The sequence below is a fragment of the Cololabis saira genome, unplaced genomic scaffold (genome assembly GCF_033807715.1).
Source record: "Cololabis saira isolate AMF1-May2022 unplaced genomic scaffold, fColSai1.1 scf043, whole genome shotgun sequence".
Classification (NCBI taxonomy): Eukaryota; Metazoa; Chordata; class Actinopteri; order Beloniformes; family Belonidae; genus Cololabis; species Cololabis saira.
In genome coordinates, this window is record NW_026906207.1 from 257501 (window position 1) to 275000 (window position 17500).

The following is a 17500-nucleotide window of genomic DNA, read 5'->3' on the forward strand; positions in this document are numbered from 1 at the left end:
GGTATTCCCAGGCGGTCTCCCATCCAAGTACTAACCAGGCCCGACCCTGCTTAGCTTCCGAGATCAGACGAGATCGGGCGCATCCAGGCTGGTATGGCCGTAAGCAGAAGCTGCAGCTTGAAATACCTCTTATATGGAGTTGAAGATAAGTCATAGCATATAAGTCATTGATTTGTTGGTTTTATTTGTTGGAGTTAAAGTGCCTTAACCATGTGCAAAACACTTTAGGACGTGAGCTGTCGCTGTTACCACGTTGAAATATGTGTGGGTAGATTAAGCGAGAGCGCTCTCTGCTGGTTGAAAAAGCTTACAGCACCTGATATTCCCAGGCGGTCTCCCATCCAAGTACTAACCAGGCCGGACCCTGCTTAGCTTCCGAGATCAGATGAGATCGGGCGCATCCAGGCTGGTATGGCCATAAGCTGAAGCTGCAGCTTGAAATACCTCTTATATGGAGTTGAAGATTAGTCATATAATATAAGTCATTGATTTGTTGGTGATAATAATTTAGAAGCGCATATTTGTTGGAGTTAAAGTGCCTTAACTATGTGAAAAACACTTTAGGACGTGAGCTGTCGCTGTTACCACGTTGAAATATGTGTGGGTAGATTAAGCGAGAGCGCTCTCTGCTGGTTGAAAAAGCTTACAGCACCTGGTATTCCCAGGCGGTCTCCCATCCAAGTACTAACCAGGCCCGACCCTGCTTAGCTTCCGAGATCAGACGAGATCGGGCGCATCCAGGCTGGTATGGCCGTAAGCAGAAGCTGCAGCTTGAAATACCTCTTATATGGAGTTGAAGATAAGTCATAGCATATAAGTCATTGATTTGTTGGTTTTATTTGTTGGAGTTAAAGTGCCTTAACCATGTGCAAAACACTTTAGGACGTGAGCTGTCGCTGTTACCACGTTGAAATATGTGTGGGTAGATTAAGCGAGAGCGCTCTCTGCTGGTTGAAAAAGCTTACAGCACCTGATATTCCCAGGCGGTCTCCCATCCAAGTACTAACCAGGCCCTACCCTGCTTAGCTTCCGAGATCAGACGAGATCGGGCGCATCCAGGCAGGTATGGCCGTAAGCTGAAGCTGCAGCTTGAAATACCTCTTATATGGAGTTGAAGATAAGTCATATAATATAAGTCATTGATTTGTTGGTGATAATAATTTAGAAGCGCTTATTTGTTGGAGTTAAAGTGCCTTAACCATGTGCAAAACACTTTAGGACGTGAGCTGTCGCTGTTACCACGTTGAAATATGTGTGGGTAGATTAAGCGAGAGCGCTCTCTGCTGGTTGAAAATGCTTACAGCACCTGGTATTCCCAGGCGGTCTCCCATCCAAGTACTAACCGGGCCCGACCCTGCTTAGCTTCCGAGATCAGACAAGATCGGGCGCATCCAGGCTGGTATGGCCGTAAGCAGAAGCTGCTGCTTGAAATACCTCTTATATGGAGTTGAAGATAAGTCATATAATATAAGTCATTGATTTGTTGGTGATAATAATTTAGAAGCGCTTATTTGTTGGAGTTAAAGTGCCTTAACCATGTGAAAAACACTTTTGGACGTGAGCTGTCGCTGTTACCACGTTGAAATATGTGTGGGTAGATTAAACGAGAGCGCTCTCTGCTGGTTGAAAAAGCTTACAGCACCTTGTATTCCCAGGCGGTCTCCCATCCAAGTACTAACCAGGCCCGACCTTGCTTAGCTTCCGAGATCAGACGAGATCGGGCGCATCCAGGCTGGTATGGCCGTAAGCAGAAGCTGCAGCTTGAAATACCTCTTATATGGAGTTGAAGATGGGTCATAGAATATAAGTCATTGATTTGTTGGTTTTATTTGTTGGAGTTAAAGTGCCTTAACCATGTGCAAAACACTTTTGGACGTGAGCTGTCGCTCTTACCACGTTGAAATATGTGTGGGTAGATTAAGCGAGAGCGCTCTCTGCTGGTTGAAAAAGCTTACAGCACCTGGTATTTCCAGGCGGTCTCCCATCCAAGTACTAACCAGGCCCTACCCTGCTTAGCTTCCGAGATCAGACGAGATCGGGCGCATCCAGGCTGGTATGGCCATAAGCTGAAGCTGCAGCTTGAAATACTTCTTATATGGAGTTGAAGATAAGTCATATAATACAAGTCATTGATATGTTGGTGATAATAATTTAGAAGCGCTTATTTGTTGGAGTTAAAGTGCCTTAACCATGTGCAAAACACTTTAGGACGTGAGCTGTCGCTGTTACCACGTTGAAATATGTGTAGGTAGATTAAGCGAGAGCGCTCTCTGCTGGTTGAAAATGCTTACAGCACCTGGTATTCCGAGGCGGTCTCCCATCCAAGTACTAACCAGGCCCGACCCTGCTTAGCTTCCGAGATCAGACGAGATCAGGCGCATCCAGGCTGGTATGGCCGTAAGCAGAATCTGCTGCTTGAAATACCTCTTATATGGAGTTGAAGATAAGTCATAGAATATAAGTCATTGATTTGTTGGTTTTATTTGTTGGAGTTAAAGTGCCTTAACCATGTGCAAAACACTTTAGGACGTGAGCTGTCGCTGTTACCACGTTGAAATATGTGTGGGTAGATTAAGCGAGAGCGCTCTCTGCTGGTTGAAAATGCTTACAGCACCTGGTATTCCCAGGCGGTCTCCCATCCAAGTACTAACCGGGCCCGACCCTGCTTAGCTTCCGAGATCAGACAAGATCGGGCGCATCTTTTTTTTTTTGTCTTTTATTATGAAAATATATTTACAAAAAAAATATATTTTTGTTTACAGTATCCATTTCCAACACATTTTCCTCTCTCTGTGACATTTACACTCAGGTCCTTTTTTCAAAAGAAAAGAAAAACAACATCAGCACTCGAATTACAAAAACAAACCAGATTTGCACATAGTGGCATTTCAAAACCCAGCATCATTCGTTCAGCCATCCCACAGGGTGAGAAATCATTCCAACTATATGATCACTGTGCACAATTTTCAAAAGATGAAGTAGCCAATTTTTTTTTTTTTTTTTTTTTTTTTTTTTTTTTTTTTTAAACACACAATTTCCCAACTACACAGTCCAAAAAGAGCTACCAATTCCACACAATCCTCTTTTCTTTATCAAGGGATAGGAGATTGGCATCCTTCACATACAGTCGTTCAAAATGGTCTACCCCATGTATCAACCTGTATCGAATCTGTTTCTTTACTATGTTTTGAAAAATCGGCCATATTGCAATAACCCTTCGTTCGTAATGTGCCTTGTTTCTTCGTGCCCTTATTGCCCATCGTGCATGGCTCAACATAAATCTGCACAGCATTTCGTTTCTAATTTTACTGTATTGCCAGTTTCCAAATAAAAGAAAAAACTCCCATGAATCCCTTCCGTCCCACACCATTCCCAATTTTTCTATTAGACATTTCTTCAATAACCCAAAAAAGCCAGATAACTCAGGACAAATATCAAACATATGCATCAGCGTTTCCGGCAATAAGCCACAAACATCACAATCTCTGTCTACAGCTTTATCCAGTTGATGTAAAACCACATTAGTAAAAATTTTATTGTGTCTTATTTTGAAATCATTGTCCTCAGCCTCGATGCTGTTACCCTGTACTTTCCATTTCTCCCATATTTTCCACCCCTCTTTCTGTGGAAAGACCTTGCTCCAATACGACAAGGAGGCCGGTGATTTCGTGACGTTCACTAAAAAACGCTCGTAGATTTCCTTGCAGGAGATCAGACTGAAGCTCTTGTTTTCCCCCTCTCGCTTAATTCCCAGCTCTGGGAGTTTGCTTGTCCTATCTCTAGCTGTACCTGTTTCTATCAGCCTTCTCCATTGTTGTGGGATACTTCTCTGAATAGTCTTATAATAATTCTCTATGACCGTGTATGTTGAATTATAATCAACTTCCCTTATACTATCCACCACGGCCTGCGTCGGCAAAAAACCGGGCACAAATTCATACATTATATCTTTCAGCTGTACTAGTCCAGCTCTTATCATTTTGTTATTATACAACATTTTATTTTCTTTCTTTATATATTTATTTAAAAATATCGGCAGTTCTCTTATTAGGCTTATAGAATTCGCCTCATATTCTATATGCTCCAGGAAGCCAGCTTGTGCTTCGAGGACCTCCCTATAAAATAATGGGACTCCCGCTGTCATCGGCCTCTTCGGTTTCATAAGCAGGACAAAATCTCCTATTCCGAGCACTCGATTTAAGAAAAACTGCATAAGACCCTTCCAGCCGTAAGCCGTGTCATCGTACAGATATTTTCTGACCAATTTAATCCTGAAAGCATTTTTCTTACTTTCTATGTCTAGTAATTTTAGCCCTCCCTCTTCATATTTCCCTATTAATGTTTTTCTTGCGATTTTCCCCACCGTTGTCCCCCACAAGAAAACTGTCATAATCTCATTTAGTTTGTTTAGTGCCCATAAGGGTAGATCTATCACCGTGAGTGCATAATATATTTTAGACATTACCAAGCTATTTAATACCACCACCTTCCCATTGAGTTTCAGGTTCCTCATTCGCCAATAGCACAAAATTGCTTCTATCCTTTTAATTATATTAGTCCATGTCATGTCTCTGGCCGTTTCACTGTTTACCCCAATGTATGTACCCAATATTTTGATATGTTCTGCTTGTAATTGTACCGGTAATTCATTTTGCGGCGGTCCCTTCATATTGATGAACATGATTTCTGATTTATCTGGATTTATTTTAGCTCCTGAGGCTCTACCATATCGTTCTACCAAGTTTATTATTCTATGTACACTATTTATGTCTTTAATCAGTAACGTGGTATCATCAGCAAACTGTTGTATGGTGCACATCTCCCCTCCAGGTAATTCTATACCTTTTATTTCTGAATCTTTTTTAATAAGGACACCCAGTGTTTCCACGATTATTGTATACAAAATTGAGGACAGTGGACATCCCTGTCTCACCGACCTTCGAAGCGGAAAAGGATCGGTAACCACCCCGTTACACTTCACACTGCCAGTGGCGTTGGCGTACATTAACCTAATCCACCCGAGAAAACGCGCTCCAAATCCCACCCTCTCCAAAACTTTGAACATAAATTTGTGTTCGACTCTATCAAAGGCTTTGTTGAAGTCCAGTGAGACCAGAATGCCCTCTTTGCTGGTAGTTTTCAAAAATTCTACTGTGTCTCTGACAGTATTCAAAATATCTGAAACTTCCCTTCCCGGCACACTATAAGCCTGAGAGGGCTCTACGATAGTGTGCACGACCTGTTTTATTCTGTTTGCTAGTACTTTCATCAATATTTTGTAATCCGTGTTTAGTAGTGTTATAGGCCTATAATTGGCTAGATTTCGTTTATCCCCTTTCTTATATATGATCGTTATGATCCCTCTTGCCATAGATGCCGGCACGGATTGTGTTAATTCTATTGTTCTGTATAAATTTAACAATATTGGTTTCAATATATCACTAAATTGTTTATAAAAATTCGCTGTTAGTCCATCACTACCTGGACTTTTATTTAGTACTAATTGTTTTATTGCCAAATCAATATCCTCTTCCTTCATCTCCTGGTCGCACATGAGTGTGTCTTCTTCAGCTAACTTCATCTCACATTTTGCCAGGATCTCCTCTGTTATCCCATCATCTGTCCCCTCTGTTTCAAAAAGATGGGTATAATAATTCTGGACTGTCTCTAAGATCTCTACAAAGTCAGCTGTTGTCTCTCCCTTTTCATTCATCACTTCCGCTATGTAGCATTTGTTTTGCCTTCTTTTTTCCAAGTTCAGGAAGAAGCCGGTATTTTTTTCTCCTTCCACCGCATACTGCGCTTTGCTCCTTAATATAGCCCCTTCGCATTTCAACCTCTCCAACTCTTTTAACTCGGTATGCAATCTTATTAACTTATTCCCCTCCGAGCCTTTCTGTCTCTCAACCTTTTCGATTTCTGCTCTTAGCATTCTTTCTTTCTTCTGTTGTCTCGCCCGAAACCTTTTCGCATATTGTATGGATTTCCCTTTTATTTTTGTCTTCAAGTCCTCCCAGCCTTGTATTATATTCTTTTCAAAACCCGGTTGTGAGCTTACGCTCAAAATTAGTTGCCTTATGGCTCTATTATAATTCACATCGTACAAGAGATGTGCATTTAAGTGCCATGTCCCCCCTCCCCTTTTCTCTTCCTGTTCCCCCATTTCTAATGATAGTATGGCGTGATCGCTTAAGTGTATCCATTTATAATCCACATTATTAAATAATCGTATATGCGATGTCTTCGTTAAGCACAAATCAATTCTGGTTCGTTTTAGAACCCCTTGAACCACTTGCGCCCTTGAATATTGCCGCTTATCAGGATTTTTCACTCTCCATACGTCGCACCAGTTGTTAACCATCATAAAGTCATTTAGAACCTTTCTTGAGGCATCTTGTCTCCATACACAACTTTCGTTTATATCCAGATGACACAATTTCACATTAAAATCTCCTATTATAACATCACACTTTTCGGCTATTTTATAAAATTTCCTAAAGAAGGCTGTGCGATCGCCTTCTGCATTCGGTGCATAGACATTTAAAATATTATAATTCACATCCTGAGCTACACAATCTATATTAATCCATCTTCCTTCTCCATCTTTAGCCCCCATCGTGGCCTTAATTCCACTGTCCCTTTTACACAAAATCGCCACTCCCCTTGCAATGTTAGTTCCATGGCTAGAGAAGCATTCCCCATCCCAAAGCTTTATCATGTCTCGCTCCGTTACTGCATCCCAATGAGTTTCTTGTAAGCATATTACATCCGCCTTACTTAATCTTATCATGCTTTCGAACTTCGTCTTGTCTCTCAGCCCGTTTGCATTAATGGATGCCACTGTTATTGGCATTAAGACCATGATAAGGAGGAGAAACGGACCATCACCGCTGGATATTAGAAGTTTCCTCATTGTGCATACGTTTCTTCTGTGCTCGCCCTTTTCTCGTACCTGATCTTTTCCTCGATATCCCCCTCGCTCCGTTTCCGGTCTCCACGTCCTCCGTCTCAGCAGGATTCTCACCACCCCGCCTGGTGACTCTCTGCTGCGCACAAGGAAGCGACCCCCCGCTGCTTTGTCCTTCACCCCAATCTTGTCCGCCTCGTTCCTCCTCATCTCCACTGCTCCCCTCCTTTGCATCCTCTGCGACATCTCCTCCCTCGTCACTCCCTGCTTCCTCCATCGATTCCTCCACCGCTTCCTCCTCCATGTCCCCCACCAGGCTCTCAACCTCTCCTTCTCCGTCTTCCTCCTCCTCCTCTTCCTCCGCCGCCTCCTTCTTTTCTGCCTCGCTCTCCTCCACCAACTCCTCCGTCTCCTCCTTCTCCTCCTTCTCCTCCTGCTCTCCGCCGGTTCGTTCCGTCATGCGTGCACATTCTCTTGCATAGTGTCCTTGTTTGTTACATTTGTAACACAGGAACTCAGGACATTCCCGCAGAATGTGCCCCTGCTGTAGGCACAGTCTGCACACCCTCATTTGGTTGTTATGGATGATCCTGAAATACTCCGGACCCTCGAGCGTGTCAAATTTCGTGCTATACGGCAGAGCCGCCACCGACTCTGGGAACCTGACTTTCAGGAACCTGGTGCCGTCGAATATGTCCGTGCCAGGCCATTTTCTCTTCTTGATTGGTGAGACCGGCTCTACTCCCCAATGTGCCAGCTTTGTGAAAATCTGCTCATCAGTGATATAAATAGGAAGACTTAAAAATGAGACCACTCTCGTGTCCTTCATTATTTCAGAGGCGATCACTCGCGAATCTCTTATCTTGAAACCATCTAACAGTCTGTTTTTCCCGTGCGGGTTGCCCATTGTTAGTTCCCACTTTCTGTCCGCCTTTACTCGGCAGCCAACGACACGACCGCATGTAACACTCACAGCTTTCAAGAGTTCCATGAGGGAGATGGCATCATCTCCCTCTATCTCCACATTTACTACAAGTTTTTTCTGGTCTTCCGCTTGATCCCAACATTCTTTTGCAGCTCTCGGCTCCGCCACCCTTGCTGCCGTCTCCTCCTCTGCCCCCTTCCACACCGCTCCGCTGTGTTGTCCTCCCGTCCTCCTCTTCTCCACTTTCTCTGCCTCGGGCCCCTCTCCCGCTCTCTTCTCTTTCTCTCCGGCTCCGACCATTGCGCGGGCCATCTTTTGCCTTGGGATCCCCTCCGACTCCATTTTGTCCGTCATAGCTGAGCTCATGTCCAGTCCGTTATCCACCTTCATCACCGAGTAATCCGTTTTAGTTTTTTTATACTCCCTTGGAGTAGCCCCCCTGCAGCAACTGCTGCCGGGGGAGGTGTTGTTGTTCTCCACTTCTCTGAGCCTTTTTCGTTTGTTTTCCAATCTGAACTTTGTCTCTCCTTCATCCACCATGAACCAAACTGCCACGTCACTCTTCCTGCACAAACAGGAAGTCAGAGGGCGTGGCCAGGCTGGTATGGCCGTAAGCAGAAGCTGCTGCTTGAAATACCTCTTATATGGAGTTGAAGATAAGTCATATAATATAAGTCATTGATTTGTTGGTGATAATAATTTAGAAGCGCTTATTTGTTGGAGTTAAAGTGCCTTAACCATGTGAAAAACACTTTTGGACGTGAGCTGTCGCTGTTACCACGTTGAAATATGTGTGGGTAGATTAAGCGAGAGCGCTCTCTGCTGGTTGAAAAAGCTTACAGCACCTTGTATTCCCAGGCGGTCTCCCATCCAAGTACTAACCAGGCCCGACCCTGCTTAGCTTCCGAGATCAGACGAGATCTGGCGCATCCAGGCTGGTATGGCCGTAAGCAGAAGCTGCAGCTTGAAATACCTCTTATATGGAGTTGAAGATGGGTCATAGAATATAAGTCATTGATTTGTTGGTTTTATTTGTTGGAGTTAAAGTGCCTTAACCATGTGCAAAACACTTTTGGACGTGAGCTGTCGCTCTTACCACGTTGAAATATGTGTGGGTAGATTAAGCGAGAGCGCTCTCTGCTGGTTGAAAAAGCTTACAGCACCTGGTATTCCCAGGCGGTCTCCCATCCAAGTACTAACCAGGCCCTACCCTGCTTAGCTTCCGAGATCAGACGAGATCGGGCGCATCCAGGCTGGTATGGCCATAAGCTGAAGCTGCAGCTTGAAATACTTCTTATATGGAGTTGAAGATAAGTCATATAATACAAGTCATTGATTTGTTGGTGATAATAATTTAGAAGCGCTTATTTGTTGGAGTTAAAGTGCCTTAACCATGTGCAAAACACTTTAGGACGTGAGCTGTCGCTGTTACCACGTTGAAATATGTGTAGGTAGATTAAGCGAGAGCGCTCTCTGCTGGTTGAAAATGCTTACAGCACCTGGTATTCCGAGGCGGTCTCCCATCCAAGTACTAACCGGGCCCGACCCTGCTTAGCTTCCGAGATCAGACGAGATCGGGCGCATCCAGGCTGGTATGGCCGTAAGCTGAAGTTGCAGCTTGAAATACCTCTTATATGGAGTTGAAGATAAGTCATATAATATAAGTCATTGATTTGTTGGTGATAATAATTTAGAAGCACTTATTTGTTGGAGTTAAAGTGCCTTAACCATGTGCAAAACACTTTAGGACATGAGCTGTCGCTGTTACCACGTTGAAATATGTGTGGGTAGATTAAGCGAGAGCGCTCTCTGCTGGTTGAAAAAGCTTACAGCACCTGGTATTCCCAGGCGGTCTCCCATCCAAGTACTAACCAGGCCCGACCCTGCTTAGCTTCCGAGATCAGGGGCCTGTACTACGAAGCGGGATTTGGGGTTAGCGAGGTAACTTCAGGTTTAACCCTGGGTTTTCAGGACTACGACGGTGGTTCACTTCTTATCGGGGCACATCGCCATGGTAACTTATGCTGAACCGCTAACCTGCTCCGGAGCAGGTTATGTTCGAGATACAGATCGCCGGGTGTAAAAGCACCGCCCACTGACCAATCAGCTCTCTTGGAAAATGGCATGCCCTTTCGAAGAGAATCCAGTGGAGCTTGGTGCGCGGATCGTGAGAGGATCCCTCCGAACAGAACGCGTATTCAGGGCCACCAAAACCCCTTTGCTTTCCCTGTATGAACGATCCAAAAAAATCAAAAAAAAAGGAAAAAAGGAAAAAAAGAAAAAAGAGGTGGAGGAGAAAATAAAAAATAAATCAATCAATGAATAAATAAAACAAATCATCACCCAAAATCCGATGTACAGTCAATCCAAAACTAATACCAATTAAATAAATAAATCAAGAAGAAATCAAAAAGAAGATGCATTTGTAAGGGGATAGCAAAAAAGGGATTTTCAATTTCGTCCCTCGAACATTCTGAGAAGTCACTTTAAAATACTAAACACCCCCCTCCTGAAAAAATAAAAAATAAAATAAAATAAATAAAAAAACCCAATTCTTTGGTACAGCATCAGCACAAGTTATCGGTCAACAACAATAGTTATAGAACCAATATATACAGGACTGTCTCAGAAAATTAGAATATTGTGATTTTCTGTAATGCAAACACAAAAACAAAAAAATGTCATACATTCTGGATTCATTACAAATCAACTGAAATATTGCAAGCCTTTTATTATTTTAATATTGCTGATCATGGTTTACAGTTTAAGATTAAGATTCCCAGAATATTCAAATATATGTTTATATCCCTATGAATTTACACATTTATACAGTCAGCGATCTTTTGCCAGCTGTCTTTCCTGCATTTTGCAGCTGCAACTGTGTTGCTTTTTGCCTGTATTATATGCCTATACTCATCATATTTCCGTAAAATTATAGTTTGCTCTTCGCTACTGAAATAAGCGGCTCTGACAGCGGACTTCTCCATGCTTGCGATTGGTCATGCGCTGAAAACACCGCCCCTTTTATGTGCACGCGCTCATATCCAGATTGGAGAAACCTGGGTTGATATACCGAGTTGATAACCACTGTCGTGTGACCGCTTAGCGTGATTGCAATTGTCCCACTTAGTGAATCTGGATAAGGAAAAGATATCCTGGATATGTTGAACTTGCTTCGTAGTACAGGCCCCAGACGAGATCGGGTGCATCCAGGCTGGTATGGCCGTAAGCAGAAGCTGCAGCTTGAAATACCTCTTATATGGAGTTGAAGATAAGTCATAGAATATAAGTCATTGATTTGTTGGTTTTATTTGTTGGAGTTAAAGTGCCTTAACCATGTGCAAAACACTTTAGGACGTGAGCTGTTGCTGTTACCACGTTGAAATATGTGTGGGTAGATTAAGCGAGAGCGCTCTCTGCTGGTTGAAAATGCTTACAGCACCTGGTATTCCCAGGCGGTCTCCCATCCAAGTACTAACCAGGCCCGACCCTGCTTAGCTTCCGAGATCAGACGAGATTGGGCGCATCCAGGCTGGTATGGCCGTAAGCAGAGGCTGCTGCTTGAAATACCTCTTATATGGAGTTGAAGATAAGTCATATAATATAAGTCATTGATTTGTTGGTGATAATAATTTAGAAGCGTTTATTTGTTGGAGTTAAAGTGCCTTAACCATGTGCAAAACACTTTAGGACGTGAGCTGTCGCTCTTACCACGTTGAAATATGTGTGGGTAGATTAAGCGAGAGCGCTCTCTGCTGGTTGAAAAAGCTTACAGCACCTGGTATTCCCAGGCGGTCTCCCATCCAAGTACTAACCAGGCCCGACCCTGCTTAGCTTCCGAGATCAGACGAGATCGGGCGCATCCAGGCTGGTATGGCTGTAAGCAGAAGCTGCAGCTTGAAATACCTCTTATATGGAGTTGAAGATAAGTCATATGATATAAGTCATTGATTTGTTGGTTTTATTTGTTGGAGTTAAAGTGCCTTAACCATGTGCAAAACCCTTTAGGACGTGAGCTGTCGCTGTTACCACGTTGAAATATGTGTGGGTAGATTAAGCGAGAGCGCTCTCTGCTGGTTGAAAAAGCTTACAGCACCTGATATTCCCAGGCGGTCTCCCATCCAAGTACTAACCAGGCCCGACCCTGCTTAGCTTCCGAGATCAGACGAGATCGGGCGCATCCAGGCTGGTATGGCCGTAAGCTGAAGCTGCAGCTTGAAATACCTCTTATATGGAGTTGAAGATAAGTCATAGAATATAAGTCATTGATTTGTTGGTTTTATTTGTTGGAGTTAAAGTGCCTTAACCATGTGCAAAACACTTTAGGACGTGAGCTGTCGCTGTTACCACGTTGAAATATGTGTGGGTAGATTAAGCGAGAGCGCTCTCTGCTGGTTGAAAAAGCTTACAGCACCTGATATTCCCAGGCGGTCTCCCATCCAAGTACTAACCAGGCCCGACCCTGCTTAGCTTCCGAGATCAGACGAGATCGGGCGCATCCAGGCTGGTATGGCCGTAAGCTGAAGCTGCAGCTTGAAATACCTCTTATATGGAGTTGAAGATAAGTCATATAATATAAGTCATTGATTTGTTGGTGATAATAATTTAGAAGCGCTTATTTGTTGGAGTTAAAGTGCCTTAACCATGTGCAAAACACTTTAGGACGTGAGCTGTCGCTGTTACCAAGTTGAAATATGTGTGGGTAGATTAAGCGAGAGCGCTCTCTGCTGGTTGAAAATGCTTACAGCACCTGGTATTCCCAGGCGGTCTCCCATCCAAGTACTAACCAGGCCCGACCCTGCTTAGCTTCCGAGATCAGACAAGATCGGGCGCATCCAGGCTGGTATGGCCGTAAGCAGAAGCTGCTGCTTGAAATACCTCTTATATGGAGTTGAAGATAAGTCATATAATATAAGTCATTGATTTGTTGGTGATAATAATTTAGAAGCGCTTATTTGTTGGAGTTAAAGTGCCTTAACCATGTGCAAAACACTTTTGGACGTGAGCTGTCGCTCTTACCACGTTGAAATATGTGTGGGTAGATTAAGCGAGAGCGCTCTCTGCTGGTTGAAAAAGCTTACAGCACCTGGTATTCCCAGGCGGTCTCCCATCCAAGTACTAACCAGGCCCGACCCTGCTTAGCTTCCGAGATCAGACGAGATCGGGCGCATCAAGGCTGGTATGGCCATAAGCTGAAGCTGCAGCTTGAAATACTTCTTATATGGAGTTGAAGATAAGTCATAGAATACAAGTCATTGATTTGTTGGTGATAATAATTTAGAAGCGCTTATTTGTTGGAGTTAAAGTGCCTTAACCATGTGCAAAACACTTTAGGACGTGAGCTGTCGCTGTTACCACGTTGAAATATGTGTAGGTAGATTAAGCGAGAGCGCTCTCTGCTGGTTGAAAATGCTTACAGCACCTGGTATTCCGAGGCGATCTCCCATCCAAGTACTAACCAGGCCCGACCCTGCTTAGCTTCCGAGATCAGACGAGATTGGGCGCATCCAGGCTGGTATGGCCGTAAGCAGAATCTGCTGCTTGAAATACCTCTTATATGGAGTTGAAGATAAGTCATAGAATATAAGTCATTGATTTGTTGGTTTTATTTGTTGGAGTTAAAGTGCCTTAACCATGTGCAAAACACTTTAGGACGTGAGCTGTCGCTGTTACCACGTTGAAATATGTGTGGGTAGATTAAGCAAGAGCGCTCTCTGCTGGTTGAAAAAGCTTACAGCACCTGGTATTTCCAGGCGGTCTCTCATCCAAGTACTAACCAGGCCCTACCCTGCTTAGCTTCCGAGATCAGACGAGATCGGGCGCATCCAGGCTGGTATGGCCATAAGCTGAAGCTGCAGCTTGAAATACTTCTTATATGGAGTTGAAGATAAGTCATATAATACAAGTCATTGATATGTTGGTGATAATAATTTAGAAGCGCTTATTTGTTGGAGTTAAAGTGCCTTAACCATGTGCAAAACACTTTAGGACGTGAGCTGTCGCTGTTACCACGTTGAAATATGTGTAGGTAGATTAAGCGAGAGCGCTCTCTGCTGGTTGAAAATGCTTACAGCACCTGGTATTCCGAGGCGGTCTCCCATCCAAGTACTAACCAGGCCCGACCCTGCTTAGCTTCCGAGATCAGACGAGATCAGGCGCATCCAGGCTGGTATGGCCGTAAGCAGAATCTGCTGCTTGAAATACCTCTTATATGGAGTTGAAGATAAGTCATAGAATATAAGTCATTGATTTGTTGGTTTTATTTGTTGGAGTTAAAGTGCCTTAACCATGTGCAAAACACTTTAGGACGTGAGCTGTCGCTGTTACCACGTTGAAATATGTGTGGGTAGATTAAGCGAGAGCGCTCTCTGCTGGTTGAAAATGCTTACAGCACCTGGTATTCCCAGGCGGTCTCCCATCCAAGTACTAACCGGGCCCGACCCTGCTTAGCTTCCGAGATCAGACAAGATCGGGGGCATCCAGGCTGGTATGGCCGTAAGCAGAAGCTGCTGCTTGAAATACCTCTTATATGGAGTTGAAGATAAGTCATATAATATAAGTCATTGATTTGTTGGTGATAATAATTTAGAAGCGCTTATTTGTTGGAGTTAAAGTGCCTTAACCATGTGAAAAACACTTTTGGACGTGAGCTGTCGCTGTTACCACGTTGAAATATGTGTGGGTAGATTAAGCGAGAGCGCTCTCTGCTGGTTGAAAAAGCTTACAGCACCTTGTATTCCCAGGCGGTCTCCCATCCAAGTACTAACCAGGCCCGACCCTGCTTAGCTTCCGAGATCAGACGAGATCTGGCGCATCCAGGCTGGTATGGCCGTAAGCAGAAGCTGCAGCTTGAAATACCTCTTATATGGAGTTGAAGATGGGTCATAGAATATAAGTCATTGATTTGTTGGTTTTATTTGTTGGAGTTAAAGTGCCTTAACCATGTGCAAAACACTTTTGGACGTGAGCTGTCGCTCTTACCACGTTGAAATATGTGTGGGTAGATTAAGCGAGAGCGCTCTCTGCTGGTTGAAAAAGCTTACAGCACCTGGTATTCCCAGGCGGTCTCCCATCCAAGTACTAACCAGGCCCTACCCTGCTTAGCTTCCGAGATCAGACGAGATCGGGCGCATCCAGGCTGGTATGGCCATAAGCTGAAGCTGCAGCTTGAAATACTTCTTATATGGAGTTGAAGATAAGTCATATAATACAAGTCATTGATTTGTTGGTGATAATAATTTAGAAGCGCTTATTTGTTGGAGTTAAAGTGCCTTAACCATGTGCAAAACACTTTAGGACGTGAGCTGTCGCTGTTACCACGTTGAAATATGTGTAGGTAGATTAAGCGAGAGCGCTCTCTGCTGGTTGAAAATGCTTACAGCACCTGGTATTCCGAGGCGGTCTCCCATCCAAGTACTAACCGGGCCCGACCCTGCTTAGCTTCCGAGATCAGACGAGATCGGGCGCATCCAGGCTGGTATGGCCGTAAGCTGAAGTTGCAGCTTGAAATACCTCTTATATGGAGTTGAAGATAAGTCATATAATATAAGTCATTGATTTGTTGGTGATAATAATTTAGAAGCACTTATTTGTTGGAGTTAAAGTGCCTTAACCATGTGCAAAACACTTTAGGACATGAGCTGTCGCTGTTACCACGTTGAAATATGTGTGGGTAGATTAAGCGAGAGCGCTCTCTGCTGGTTGAAAAAGCTTACAGCACCTGGTATTCCCAGGCGGTCTCCCATCCAAGTACTAACCAGGCCCGACCCTGCTTAGCTTCCGAGATCAGGGGCCTGTACTACGAAGCGGGATTTGGGGTTAGCGAGGTAACTTCAGGTTTAACCCTGGGTTTTCAGGACTACGACGGTGGTTCACTTCTTATCGGGGCACATCGCCATGGTAACTTATGCTGAACCGCTAACCTGCTCCGGAGCAGGTTATGTTCGAGATACAGATCGCCGGGTGTAAAAGCACCGCCCACTGACCAATCAGCTCTCTTGGAAAATGGCATGCCCTTTCGAAGAGAATCCAGTGGAGCTTGGTGCGTGGATCGTGAGAGGATCCCTCCGAACAGAACGCGTATTCAGGGCCACCAAAACCCCTTTGCTTTCCCTGTATGAACGATCCAAAAAAATCAAAAAAAAAGGAAAAAAGGAAAAAAAGAAAAAAGAGGTGGAGGAGAAAATAAAAAATAAATCAATCAATGAATAAATAAAACAAATCATCACCCAAAATCCGATGTACAGTCAATCCAAAACTAATACCAATTAAATAAATAAATCAAGAAGAAATCAAAAAGAAGATGCATTTGTAAGGGGATAGCAAAAAAGGGATTTTCAATTTCGTCCCTCGAACATTCTGAGAAGTCACTTTAAAATACTAAACACCCCCCTCCTGAAAAAATAAAAAATAAAATAAAATAAATAAAAAAACCCAATTCTTTGGTACAGCATCAGCACAAGTTATCGGTCAACAACAATAGTTATAGAACCAATATATACAGGACTGTCTCAGAAAATTAGAATATTGTGATTTTCTGTAATGCAAACACAAAAACAAAAAAATGTCATAGAATATAAGTCATTGATTTGTTGGTTTTATTTGTTGGAGTTAAAGTGCCTTAACCATGTGCAAAACACTTTAGGACGTGAGCTGTTGCTGTTACCACGTTGAAATATGTGTGGGTAGATTAAGCGAGAGCGCTCTCTGCTGGTTGAAAATGCTTACAGCACCTGGTATTCCCAGGCGGTCTCCCATCCAAGTACTAACCAGGCCCGACCCTGCTTAGCTTCCGAGATCAGACGAGATCGGGCGCATCCAGGCTGGTATGGCCGTAAGCAGAGGCTGCTGCTTGAAATACCTCTTATATGGAGTTGAAGATAAGTCATATAATATAAGTCATTGATTTGTTGGTGATAATAATTTAGAAGCGTTTATTTGTTGGAGTTAAAGTGCCTTAACCATGTGCAAAACACTTTAGGACGTGAGCTGTCGCTCTTACCACGTTGAAATATGTGTGGGTAGATTAAGCGAGAGCGCTCTCTGCTGGTTGAAAAAGCTTACAGCACCTGGTATTCCCAGGCGGTCTCCCATCCAAGTACTAACCAGGCCCGACCCTGCTTAGCTTCCGAGATCAGACGAGATCGGGCGCATCCAGGCTGGTATGGCTGTAAGCAGAAGCTGCAGCTTGAAATACCTCTTATATGGAGTTGAAGATAAGTCATATGATATAAGTCATTGATTTGTTGGTTTTATTTGTTGGAGTTAAAGTGCCTTAACCATGTGCAAAACCCTTTAGGACGTGAGCTGTCGCTGTTACCACGTTGAAATATGTGTGGGTAGATTAAGCGAGAGCGCTCTCTGCTGGTTGAAAAAGCTTACAGCACCTGATATTCCCAGGCGGTCTCCCATCCAAGTACTAACCAGGCCCGACCCTGCTTAGCTTCCGAGATCAGACGAGATCGGGCGCATCCAGGCTGGTATGGCCGTAAGCTGAAGCTGCAGCTTGAAATACCTCTTATATGGAGTTGAAGATAAGTCATAGAATATAAGTCATTGATTTGTTGGTTTTATTTGTTGGAGTTAAAGTGCCTTAACCATGTGCAAAACACTTTAGGACGTGAGCTGTCGCTGTTACCACGTTGAAATATGTGTGGGTAGATTAAGCG

General features: G+C 43.7%; 27 non-coding genes across 27 annotated transcripts in view; all 27 read right to left on the reverse strand.

Annotated features, from left to right (window-relative positions):
• LOC133432463 (5S ribosomal RNA) overlaps nucleotides 1-105 on the reverse strand; it is a 119-nt gene extending 14 nt beyond the window's left edge. Inside the window, exon 1 of the ribosomal RNA XR_009776749.1 lies at nucleotides 1-105. This exon is cut by the window's left edge and continues 14 nt beyond it. This is a non-coding gene — a ribosomal RNA (5S ribosomal RNA).
• Nucleotides 106-304: 199 nt separating this feature from the next.
• On the reverse strand, nucleotides 305-423 carry LOC133432791 (5S ribosomal RNA). The gene has a single exon (XR_009777067.1). It is a non-coding gene; the product is annotated as a 5S ribosomal RNA (ribosomal RNA).
• A 217-nt stretch (nucleotides 424-640) lies between these two features.
• On the reverse strand, nucleotides 641-759 carry LOC133432464 (5S ribosomal RNA). The gene has a single exon (XR_009776750.1). It is a non-coding gene; the product is annotated as a 5S ribosomal RNA (ribosomal RNA).
• Nucleotides 760-958: 199 nt separating this feature from the next.
• On the reverse strand, nucleotides 959-1077 carry LOC133432564 (5S ribosomal RNA). The gene has a single exon (XR_009776851.1). It is a non-coding gene; the product is annotated as a 5S ribosomal RNA (ribosomal RNA).
• Nucleotides 1078-1294: 217 nt separating this feature from the next.
• Nucleotides 1295-1413, reverse strand: LOC133432660 (5S ribosomal RNA). The gene has a single exon (XR_009776942.1). It is a non-coding gene; the product is annotated as a 5S ribosomal RNA (ribosomal RNA).
• A 217-nt stretch (nucleotides 1414-1630) lies between these two features.
• Nucleotides 1631-1749, reverse strand: LOC133432807 (5S ribosomal RNA). The gene has a single exon (XR_009777083.1). It is a non-coding gene; the product is annotated as a 5S ribosomal RNA (ribosomal RNA).
• A 199-nt stretch (nucleotides 1750-1948) lies between these two features.
• On the reverse strand, nucleotides 1949-2067 carry LOC133432644 (5S ribosomal RNA). The gene has a single exon (XR_009776926.1). It is a non-coding gene; the product is annotated as a 5S ribosomal RNA (ribosomal RNA).
• Nucleotides 2068-2284: 217 nt separating this feature from the next.
• Nucleotides 2285-2403, reverse strand: LOC133432703 (5S ribosomal RNA). Its single transcript, XR_009776982.1, has one exon. It is a non-coding gene; the product is annotated as a 5S ribosomal RNA (ribosomal RNA).
• A 6262-nt stretch (nucleotides 2404-8665) lies between these two features.
• Nucleotides 8666-8784, reverse strand: LOC133432822 (5S ribosomal RNA). The gene has a single exon (XR_009777098.1). It is a non-coding gene; the product is annotated as a 5S ribosomal RNA (ribosomal RNA).
• Nucleotides 8785-8983: 199 nt separating this feature from the next.
• LOC133432524 (5S ribosomal RNA) lies at nucleotides 8984-9102 on the reverse strand. Its single transcript, XR_009776808.1, has one exon. It is a non-coding gene; the product is annotated as a 5S ribosomal RNA (ribosomal RNA).
• Nucleotides 9103-9319: 217 nt separating this feature from the next.
• LOC133432642 (5S ribosomal RNA) lies at nucleotides 9320-9438 on the reverse strand. Its single transcript, XR_009776924.1, has one exon. It is a non-coding gene; the product is annotated as a 5S ribosomal RNA (ribosomal RNA).
• A 1824-nt stretch (nucleotides 9439-11262) lies between these two features.
• On the reverse strand, nucleotides 11263-11381 carry LOC133432685 (5S ribosomal RNA). The gene has a single exon (XR_009776965.1). It is a non-coding gene; the product is annotated as a 5S ribosomal RNA (ribosomal RNA).
• Nucleotides 11382-11598: 217 nt separating this feature from the next.
• On the reverse strand, nucleotides 11599-11717 carry LOC133432498 (5S ribosomal RNA). Its single transcript, XR_009776783.1, has one exon. It is a non-coding gene; the product is annotated as a 5S ribosomal RNA (ribosomal RNA).
• Nucleotides 11718-11916: 199 nt separating this feature from the next.
• LOC133432551 (5S ribosomal RNA) lies at nucleotides 11917-12035 on the reverse strand. Its single transcript, XR_009776835.1, has one exon. It is a non-coding gene; the product is annotated as a 5S ribosomal RNA (ribosomal RNA).
• Nucleotides 12036-12234: 199 nt separating this feature from the next.
• On the reverse strand, nucleotides 12235-12353 carry LOC133432552 (5S ribosomal RNA). Its single transcript, XR_009776836.1, has one exon. It is a non-coding gene; the product is annotated as a 5S ribosomal RNA (ribosomal RNA).
• Nucleotides 12354-12570: 217 nt separating this feature from the next.
• LOC133432646 (5S ribosomal RNA) lies at nucleotides 12571-12689 on the reverse strand. Its single transcript, XR_009776928.1, has one exon. It is a non-coding gene; the product is annotated as a 5S ribosomal RNA (ribosomal RNA).
• A 217-nt stretch (nucleotides 12690-12906) lies between these two features.
• On the reverse strand, nucleotides 12907-13025 carry LOC133432598 (5S ribosomal RNA). Its single transcript, XR_009776884.1, has one exon. It is a non-coding gene; the product is annotated as a 5S ribosomal RNA (ribosomal RNA).
• A 217-nt stretch (nucleotides 13026-13242) lies between these two features.
• Nucleotides 13243-13361, reverse strand: LOC133432844 (5S ribosomal RNA). Its single transcript, XR_009777119.1, has one exon. It is a non-coding gene; the product is annotated as a 5S ribosomal RNA (ribosomal RNA).
• Nucleotides 13362-13560: 199 nt separating this feature from the next.
• Nucleotides 13561-13679, reverse strand: LOC133432814 (5S ribosomal RNA). The gene has a single exon (XR_009777089.1). It is a non-coding gene; the product is annotated as a 5S ribosomal RNA (ribosomal RNA).
• Nucleotides 13680-13896: 217 nt separating this feature from the next.
• On the reverse strand, nucleotides 13897-14015 carry LOC133432704 (5S ribosomal RNA). The gene has a single exon (XR_009776983.1). It is a non-coding gene; the product is annotated as a 5S ribosomal RNA (ribosomal RNA).
• A 199-nt stretch (nucleotides 14016-14214) lies between these two features.
• LOC133432727 (5S ribosomal RNA) lies at nucleotides 14215-14333 on the reverse strand. The gene has a single exon (XR_009777005.1). It is a non-coding gene; the product is annotated as a 5S ribosomal RNA (ribosomal RNA).
• Nucleotides 14334-14550: 217 nt separating this feature from the next.
• LOC133432823 (5S ribosomal RNA) lies at nucleotides 14551-14669 on the reverse strand. The gene has a single exon (XR_009777099.1). It is a non-coding gene; the product is annotated as a 5S ribosomal RNA (ribosomal RNA).
• Nucleotides 14670-14868: 199 nt separating this feature from the next.
• LOC133432526 (5S ribosomal RNA) lies at nucleotides 14869-14987 on the reverse strand. The gene has a single exon (XR_009776809.1). It is a non-coding gene; the product is annotated as a 5S ribosomal RNA (ribosomal RNA).
• A 217-nt stretch (nucleotides 14988-15204) lies between these two features.
• LOC133432643 (5S ribosomal RNA) lies at nucleotides 15205-15323 on the reverse strand. Its single transcript, XR_009776925.1, has one exon. It is a non-coding gene; the product is annotated as a 5S ribosomal RNA (ribosomal RNA).
• A 1229-nt stretch (nucleotides 15324-16552) lies between these two features.
• On the reverse strand, nucleotides 16553-16671 carry LOC133432513 (5S ribosomal RNA). Its single transcript, XR_009776797.1, has one exon. It is a non-coding gene; the product is annotated as a 5S ribosomal RNA (ribosomal RNA).
• Nucleotides 16672-16888: 217 nt separating this feature from the next.
• LOC133432500 (5S ribosomal RNA) lies at nucleotides 16889-17007 on the reverse strand. The gene has a single exon (XR_009776785.1). It is a non-coding gene; the product is annotated as a 5S ribosomal RNA (ribosomal RNA).
• A 199-nt stretch (nucleotides 17008-17206) lies between these two features.
• Nucleotides 17207-17325, reverse strand: LOC133432553 (5S ribosomal RNA). The gene has a single exon (XR_009776837.1). It is a non-coding gene; the product is annotated as a 5S ribosomal RNA (ribosomal RNA).
• Between the last annotated feature and the right edge of the window lie 175 nt (nucleotides 17326-17500).